We start from the raw sequence: 10,188 nt of genomic DNA, 5'->3' as shown, positions 1-10,188 counted from the left end.
TTATGTGCTATGAAAAATACCCATTACCTAAGAAGAGTAGACTCTGGAAGTCTGAACACTTTCAGATATGAGAACTACCATGATCATGGATATTTCAAAGTGTGTTTTGGAGAAGGATGGGGAACTGAAAGATGAAAATTGGAGTCATTTAAAAAACAAAATATAATCAACATTTATTTCCAACCTGTGCACACAAAAGGACTATTTATTTGGCTTGCATATGTAGTCATAATTAATCAATCTTCATTTAATCATAAGCAAAGTATCCACAAATTTATAAGACTAGCTTGTAATCAACAATATAGAAATCAGGGTAGTACTTATGGTCTTAAAAGAATTTACCAGAAAATGTTTTGATCCCGGGAATAAGTGAAGTAACCCTTACAAACATATGGGAGAAATATCAGTACAATGAAGCCCCATTTCAATGAAAAGTTGAAGTATAATTACAAAAGCTTTCTTTTAGGAGAAACATTAACTTACAATAAACATATGCAGTTAATAAACTTGAATTTTATTATATAAGAGGTTATCATGGAAATGTTGACAGAATGAAATGTCACAAAAAGAACTACCATTATCTAATGCAGTCTTCATACTTGGTGACAAAAGAAATAATGATTAAAGTTATATTCTCAAAATCATCTGTCACTCCCACAGGTTAACAATTTTCCCATGTAGTAGAAAATGCTTGCGATAAACAGATTTGTCACATGTCAATTAGAGAAAAATAAAGATTAAAGTCCTCCAATCGTATGCTGGAGAAAAATTACATGTTTTGATATTTTAACATTACCAAAGTTCACATTTCATTTTAGAACTGCCAGGAAAATAATAAAAAGTGCTTTGTAGGGGCACCTGGGTGGCTCAGTGGGTTAAGCCGCTGCCTTCGGCTCAGGTCATGATCCCAGGTCCTGGGTTCGAGCCCCACATCGGGCTTTCTGCTCAGCAGGAAGCCTGCTTCCTCCTCTCTCTCTCTGCCTGCCTCTCTGCCTACTTGTGATTTCTCTCTGTCAAATAAATAAATAAAATCTTTAATAAAAAAAAAAGTGCTTTGTGAAAAACATGGTCTTTAAATTCAATTTCCCACTGATGTGTTAATGAACTTGAAAAAATCAAAGTATAATATGAAAAGCACAAGGCAAGTTACAAATAGAGCAAGACGTTTTTAATAGCATACTTCAATAAAAGTAGACATTACTCTTAATATTTTCATTACTGAAGTTTTTACAAAGATATTTTCAATTAACAGAAATTCTGGTTTTTCTGTCCACTATATTCTTAGAACTTAGAAAAATTTACTCAGAGTCTAAATAAAGCTAACAGTAATTGGTAAGAACAGGCTTTTCCTGGATGAATACAAATCTCATGCAGGTATTCCTTCGTTTATGCAGTAAATGTGCAACTAAAAGCAGAGAAATTTTTATCTTTATTATTTCTCACTTTAAAAAATCAAGGTGGGGGGGCGCCTGGGTGGCTCAGTGGGTTAAGCCTCTGCCTTCTGCTCAGGTCATGATCTCAGGGTCCTGGGATCAAGCCCCACATCGGGTTCTCTGCTCAGCGGGGAGCCTGCTTACCCCCCCCCTCTGTCTGCCTCTGCCTACTTGTGATCTCTCTCTCTCTCTCTCTCTCTGTAATAATAAAATAATAAAAAATAAATAAAATCTTTTAAAAAAATCAAGAGGGGGCTCCTGGCTGGCTAGGTCAGTAGAGCATGTGACTCCTGATCACAAGGTTGTGAGTTAAAGCCTCATACTGGGTGTAGATATTACTTAAAAATCTTGAAAGAAGGAAAGAAGAAAGAAAAGAAAGAAAGAGAGAGAGAGAAAGGAAGGGAGGGAGAGTGGGAAGGAAATGGAATTTAAATAAAAACTTGGAAGAACAAATAAATAAAAATTTATAAACAACAGGAAGTATGTAAATTGTGAATTGTCTGGAAAGACAAATAATCACATTGATATACTTTTTTTCTTAGTCATTCAGATTTTCATATAAAACCATATCTCTTAACAAATAAGAGGTGTTTGGGGAGGCTGGGTGGCTGAGTCAGCTAATTAGCTACCTTTGGCTCAGGCCATGATCCCAAAATCCTGGGATGGAGCCCTGTGTTGTGGGGCTCAATGCTCAGTGAGGAGTCTGCTTCTCCCTCGCCCTATACCTCTGCCCCTCACCCTGCTCATGTTTTCTTCTCTGTCAAATAAATAAATATTTAAAAAAAATAATAAGTGTCTCATGGATAGAAATTTGCCAGAAACTTTATCATCAAAATTGAAATAATATGGGAAGTACAGAGAGTCATAGAATATTTTCTGTGAAGGATACAAACATAGGCATTATACTTTTTAAATTAATTATTAAATCAGCAACACGTTTCTACTTAAAACTTCCTCAGCTGGTAGTTGCCAGAGGGAAGGAGGATGGAGGTTATGGGTGAGACAGGTGTAGGGAATCAAGAGGTACAAACTTCCAGTTATAAAATAAATAAGCCATGGGGATAAAAAGTATAACATAAAAGCTTTGCCACCACCATCTGCACAGTAACCATGCTGCCCTACTCCATCATCTGCTTCCCTGTTTGCAGCTATGTGTATGCTGCTGACTCACCAGAGCCAGAGCTGGAAGAAGGAGGTGGTGACTGTGGAGACAGGGCTGAAGGGCTCACTCAAGGCCCCCTGTCTCTATGGGCAACTTTCCAAGCTCCAGGATGGAGACCTTGTACCAGTCCAATGCCATCTTGTGATATCCAGGCTACTCAGGCTTTCTGGGAAGGACCAGTGGGAGGTGGCTCTGGTGCACATGGTGAATGATGGCATGGAGAATATCCCCTGCAAATACCTAATCCTCATCTATACAAACTAGGAGTCAGGCAAGTAGGAGTAAGTGAAGGCACTACTGGGCACCTGAAGACCTTTGAGACCATACTGTCCCAGAACGAGGGGTGTCAGAACTTCATCATGGGCAAAAGATCTCCTTTCCAGACTTCAACCAACTGGACTCATTGCTGATTCACCAGGTCCTGACCGTCAGTTGCCTGGACTCATGCCCGGGATCTCAGCCTACCTGGGCGCCACAGCACCCGGCCCAAGCTCAAGGCCTTCCTGGCCTCCTCTAATAATGAGAACCTCCCTATTAATGGCAACTGGAAATAGTGAGGGTTTGTGGCACCCTCAGCAAAAAGCAGGAGCTGCCTGCCTTCTTTTCCCCAGGACCAATAAAATTTCCAAGAGAGAATTAAAAAAAAAAAGTATAGCACAGGAAATAGAGTCAATGATATTGTAATAATGTATTATCACAGATGGCAACTATACTTACGGTATTTTATAATGTATATAATTCTCTAATCACTATGACTGTATACCTAAAACTACTATAATAATGTATGTCAACTACATTTCAATTAAAAATGCATCTCCAAAACAAGAATTAAATGGCCTTATGACACCTTTTTTTAAACCTAAGAAGCTACCTTCACTCTATGTTTAATTAGAAAGCAAAATTCTCTTCTCCTCATGATACTTCTTTATATGGCAGCTATTTGCTTACTGTTATTGGACATTTAAATTCTTTTTTGCTTAAGCTTCTTATTTACTCCTTTAGAGGTTGTTGATACCATAATGGGAAAGTTTTTGCTAAGTGCTAACTCAGCAGGAATACTTCGAAAACTGTTCTAAAATGTCTTGAACACTGGTAAAGTGGGGAGGAAAGTTTTCTCAAAAAAGGGTATGGGGGCGCCTGGGTGGCTCAGTGGGTTAAGCCTCTGCCTTCGGCTCGGGTCATGATCACAGGGTCCTGGGTTTGAGTCCCGCATCAGGCTCTCTGCTCAGCAGGGAGCCTGCTTCCTCCCCCTCTCTCTCTGCCTGCCTCTCTGCCTACTTGTGATCTCTGTCTGTCAAATAAATAAATAAAATCTTTTTTAAAAAAAGGGTATGGAGTTTTAAAGTGAGCTTATGAAGCAGATTAAAACAGAACTTGGAACAGTGGAAATTAATTAGTTTCAGATTTAAGGAAAAAAATTGTAAGACAGTGTGAAAGGGCTTCAAATAACTGAGTAACAGTGACCTACATATCCATACATAAATCAAGTTGCATTCAGATAATTATTTTTAAATTCTCACGTTATCACCAACTATTAATCCAAAATTATGCTCCAGTTACATATATAAAGTATCCAGATCATGAGTTGCAAAGTCCTACCATAAGATAGTCCAATCACATCTGCAATATCAAATGCAACTCTTTGTGCCATATTTTTAAAAAGTATTTCCAGAAGCAGGCAACCAAGATTCTGAGTAAGTCTAAAATTCCATAATGTTTAGTGTGAGGAAAAGAAACTCAGGGGACACTTGATCCCTATTTTCAAATAACTTGATTACCATATTAGAGAAGGAATATGTTTACTCTGTGGAGCTCCAGAGGGTAAATTTGAGCGAAATGATAACTCAGCGTGAGCAAACATCTTATGAAACTCAAAAGAAACGGACTGCCTCCTGAGGTAGCCAGCAACTCACCACTGACCATGATCTATCAGAGACTAACACAATTCATCAGAGATGCTACATTACAGTGAGATTAATTACTTGGTTGTTGTTTTAAATAAGGAAAATTCATTAGACTATCTAGGTGATTGCTACAAAAAGGTCCAAATGACCTTTTAGGGTTTATTAACCTACCAAAATTTCAAAATCCCTTCCTATTATTAGAGGAACGAATGCATTTAATGAAAACAAGCATAAGTAGTTTGCAAAATAACTCCATGAATCACTTTTTTCCCCAATTTTATTATAATTTTTATTTTGGTAAAATCTGACTTTTTACAGATTAATTTCTTTTTAGGCCATGGGCCACTGGTTCATAAATTAACTATTTTAGTTATTTAGTTAAACTATTAACTAGTTTAGTTATATCAGCTTTATGTTAAAAACTTATTTTTTAAGAAGAAAGTTATAATGATTTAGATTATACAATGGGGAAAAGGACTGTGTCTTCAATAGTGTTGGGAAAACTGGACAGCCACAAGCAAAAGAATGAAACTGGACCCCTCTCTCATACCACTCACAAAAATCAAGTCAAAATGTATTAAAGATAAGCATATAAGACCTAAAACCATGAAACTCCTAGACGAAAATATAGGAATAAGCTCTTTCAAACCAGTCTTGACAATGAGTTTTTGGATTTGAAACCAAAAGCAAAAGCAACAAAAGCGAAAGCCAACAAGTAGGACTACAACATAAGCTTCCACACAGCAAAAGATACCATCAACAAAATGAAAAGATGACCTATGAAATGGGAGAAAATATTTGAAAACCACATATCCAATAAGGAGTTAATATTCAAAATATACAAGGAGCTCACATAACTCAATGGCAAAAATAAAAATTAAAAAAATTAAGAAATGAAGAATGGACCTGAATCAACATTTTACCCAAGAAGATATACAAATAACCAACAGGTACATGAAAAGGTGTACAAAATCACTCATCATCAGGGAAATGCAGACCAAAACCACAATGGTATACCACCTTACACCTGCTAGGGTGGCTAGTATCATCAAAAAAACAAGAGATACCAATTGCTGGCAAGGATGTGAAGAAACGAGAACTTTCGTGCACTATTGATGAAAATGTAAACTGGTACCACTATTATAGGAAACAGTATGGAGCTTCCTCAAACAGTTAAAAATAGAACCACCATGTGATACAGCAATCCCACTTTTGAGTATACATCCAAAGGAAACAAAACCACAATCTCAGAGAGATATCTATATTCCATGTTTATTGCATCATTATTCACATTAGCCAAGGTATGGAAACAATCTAAGTGTGTCTGTCAGCACATGAATGGATCAAGAAAATGTGGGTGTGTGTGTTTGTATGTGTGTGTGTGTGTTTGTGTGTGTGAGAGGGGGGAGAGAGAGAGAGAGATGGAATATTATTTGACCTTAAAAAGAAGAAAATCCTTTCACTTGCAGTAACATGGATTAACCTCAAAAGTGTTATGTTAAATGAAATAAGTCAGACGGAGAAAAAAAAAAACTTCATGGTATCACTTATACATGGGATCTTAGGGGGGAAACAGGAAGGAGGGAAAGGAGGGAGGGAGGGAGGGAGGGAGGAAGCAAGGAAGAAAGGAAGGAAGGGAGGAAGATGGAAAGAATGAAGAGCGAGAAAGTCAAACTCATAGAAATAGATGCAGGGGTGGGTAGGGGAATAGGATAGGCCAGAAAAAGGCTACAAACTTTCAGTTTTAAGATGAACAGGTCTGAGAATATAATGTATAAAGTGGTTACTATAGTTGATAATACTGCATAATCAAAATTTGCTAAGAGAGTAGAAACTTAAATTTTTTCACCACAAAAAAAAAGGTCAATATGTGAGGTTATGGATGTGTTAAGTAACTCAATGGTGGGAAACTTTTTGCAAAGTATACATATATCAAATCATCATCTTATGCCCTTTAAATGTATTATAATTTTGTCAATCATATCTCAATAAAGCTGAAAAATACAATATAATTCAAAATTGAGATGTGTAGGAGTGCCTGGGTGGCTCAGTGGGTTAAGCCGCTGCCTTTGGCTCAGGTCATGATCTCAGGGTCCTGGGATCGAGTCCCGCATCGGGCTCTCTGCTCAGCAGGGTGCCTGCTTCCCTCTCTCTCTCTCTCTCTGCCTGCCTCTCCGTCTACTTGTGATCTCTCTCTGTCAAATAAATAAATAAATAAAATCTTAAAAGAAAATTAAAAAAAAATTGAGATGTGTAGAGTAGTAAGAAACTTTACTTCTTTATTTGTCTTCATACATTCTAAAAAGTTTTCTGTTAGAATTTTTGACAGGTTCTTCCAGAAAAGTTCATTGCTTAGCTTGCTAGAGATAGACTAGTCTTTAGTGAGTCATGTCTAAAACCAGAGCCAAGCACTGCCTGGAAGAAACTAGCCCAATTCACAGCTTTACCTGGAAAAGTTTTGCTACAATGGGGCCAATTTTTCTTCAAGCTGACTATTTGCACAAGGGTAAATATTAACATACAACTTAGAGCCGTGCAACTAAATGAAACCAGAGTAAGTGTATTTTAGCTCCTTCCAACACCTGGACAAATTCTACTCGATGGATAATAATATTAATAAGCATTTTAAACTTCAGCTCTGTGCTAGATCTATCAAGGTACTGGAGAAACAAATATGACGTATATATTAACTGTCTTTATGCCCCATGAAGTTCAGTCTAGTGAGAGGGACAGACAAGTGGTAATGGCAATATGATGTAGTATAATAGAGCAGTTACCATGTAAGCATAAAACAGGAGCAAGGCAAGTGGGTTACCCTAGAGATTATATTTGAAAATGGTTAGTTGGGCAGGCAAATAAAAAGATCCAGACAGAAAGCATAGGCTAAAAAAGCAGACCCCTTGAAAGAAAATAAGGTGTTCTTACTGGGTGAGTGAATTTTATACAGAGAAGAATGGGAGACGGTGCCAGATATTGTCAAGGACTAGACCAAGAAAGGAATTTTTGTAACTCATAATTGGGATTTTCAACTTTATCTTATACATGCATGTGGGAGCCACTACTACCAGGATTTAAGCAGCAAAGAGACAAAGAAATTCATACATTGGAAAGGTCACTTTAGAAGCAATATAGAGAACTACCTTGAAGAGGTAAGTGTGGAAGAAGGAAAGTTCTCAGAAACTCATGCAGTAATATTCTAGGTGAAATACACCATGCCAGAGGTGCCTGGGTGGCTCAGTCTGTTGAGTGTCTGCCTTTGGCTCAGGTCATGATCTTGGGGTCCTGGGATCGAGCCCCATGTCGGGGAGGTCCCTGCTCAGCAGAGAGTCTACTACTCTCTCTCCCTCTCCCCCTCCCTCCCACTCATGAATGCTAGTGCTCTCTCTCTCTAATAAATAAATGAAATCTTAAAAAAAAAGAAATATACCATTTACTAAAGTGAAGCAGTGGCACTGGGGATGAAAAGGAAGGGACTGGCTTGATATATTTCTGGAAGTATATCAGAGTTAATGAAACAGGTGGAAATTTGGGATGAGGGAAACGATGATGGGACAACATCATGTATGACTCACCTTTCTCTCTGAGGCTGTTGGTGGACAAAAAAACATCAACACAAGATGAACAATAGATTTAAGAATATTATAAATAATTTTAGTTTTGAAAAACCTTTTTGAGTTTTGAGGTGCCTATAAGACATGCATGTGTTTTGGTGAAAGTATCTAGTAAGCAATTGGGGCTAAGATCTGGAGTTGGACATTCCTTCCTCAAAATGGCTTCTTAATTATCCAGTGTTGGTGTATTCAAATAGCTGCATAGGTTAATGCATTTGCTGTCCTGAAATAGGTTTCCCACTTCTGATGATGACATGCTGCAGTTAAGCAAGATATTTATTATAATAAAATGTACATAGAATTATAAGGCAAAAAAAAAACTTTAGAAATTATTACACTCTTCTTTTTGTTTTGGATTGAAAACCGCACCAAATGCATTCCCAGAAACACCATTGACTTCTTTAAAATCTCTGGCATGGATGACTAACAACTCCCTTGATAACGTTGTCTAGCATCTCACCAAGCTGATAGGAGGATTTTGCTAATGCTCGTCTATATCCTTCATGCTGCAAGTGTTGTTCTTTCTGGTCTTATCCTTAGTGGAAATGGAGAACAGCTGTTTAATGCTAATGGAAAAATCAGCAAATTTAGAATTGTTGAATACACACTTTAGATTTTAACTGAATTATGAACTTGGCAATATTTATGAATTTAAAGCATGAAAATATAAACTAGATTCATCACGATATTTTTCCAACTGCATGGAAGTGTGATAAAACAGTGTTCAGAATTCTCAACATTCAAAATTCAAAGCACTGCCCTTGAAATGTTGTTCTGTGAATCTTAAAGTGATTAAATATTTTTGGATAAAGTATCTGGAAGTATTTTTAAGCCATACAGATTTCAAATGAAATGGGCAGTACTAAAAAATGAAATAAGTCACTGTTTGTATTCCTCATTGAAATATCAGGCATCAGCAATCTTTAGAACCTTCAATATTGTATCCAACTGTAAAATTTATCAGTAGTGGAGGTTTACATATGTTTTAAGTGAAATATTAATAAACTATAATCACGTTTATGTAATTCCAAAGGGTGAACATAATCCTTTTTTGCAGTCCTAAAAGCCGTATTTATTTGCACTTGCTCATTCTCACATCTACTGATTTCAGGGATGGGTAATAAAAGGAAACTGAAATACAAGAGAAAAATAATTTTCTTGAATTAAATATAATTCATTCCCCATTTCTACCCCTGACTAACTGAGTCTCAGTAAAAATATTCCCCATCTCTTGAACCTATTTAGCCGTGTTTATCCTATGAAAACACAGCTGTTTGGTCATTGGAAGCTAAAATTGGACACTCCCAACTTCTTAACCTATTTAAACTCCAAAGGGGGAAATATATAGGGGAACATAAATCTTATGGATGATCTATCAAAAAATGTAGTTTTGTTTATCTTCAAATTTAAGTGACTTTACAGTGTTGTAAATAGGCTGAACTATAATGTAGATGGTGAATAAAGGAAAAATGTTTTTCTTGAAAATGCTCCGTGAACCAAAAGCCCACATGGAAGTTAAACACATAACCCAACGAATATAAAAAACAAAACGTGTGGGATGGACTTATTTGCTATCTAAACTTATTATTTCCTAAATCTGTGGAGACAAGAGAGGAGTCATTAACAAAACCAGAAAAATTTATCAAAGAAACACATGACCATGGCATGAATACCTAAACCCTTACATGACTCCATGTTTCCAGGACTCACCAAATGACTTCTATCAAGTCCATTGCTTTAAGGGTTTCTTTTTTTTTTTTTTTTAAGATTTTATTTATTTGACAGAGAGAGATCACAAGTAGACGGAGAGGCAGGCAGAGAGAGAGAGAGAGGGAAGCAGGCTTCCTGCTGAGCAGAGAGCCCGATGTGGGACTCGATCCCAGGACCCTGAGATCATGACCTGAGCCGAAGGCAGTGGCTTAACCCACTGAGCCACCCAGGCGCCCCCGCTTTAAGGGTTTCTTAAGAACCCCAATCCTGGAATAAAATAGACCTGAATTTTTAATCCTGATTCTACAATCACTTCCTGGGTGACCTTAGACAAGTCACAGGCTTTATTTATTTATTTATTTTTAGAT

The 10,188-nt window shown here is 37.1% G+C and overlaps 1 pseudogene; it reads left to right on the top strand.

The window, feature by feature from the left end:
- The first annotated feature begins 2,543 nt into the window (after positions 1-2,543).
- Positions 2,544-3,149, top strand: LOC125091447 (glutathione S-transferase P-like; annotated as a pseudogene).
- Positions 3,150-10,188: the final 7,039 nt, after the last annotated feature.

Source organism: Lutra lutra, chromosome X (genome assembly GCF_902655055.1).
Source record: "Lutra lutra chromosome X, mLutLut1.2, whole genome shotgun sequence".
In the NCBI taxonomy this organism is placed as follows: Eukaryota; Metazoa; Chordata; class Mammalia; order Carnivora; family Mustelidae; genus Lutra; species Lutra lutra.
This window is presented reverse-complemented; position numbering and strand designations above follow the sequence as displayed.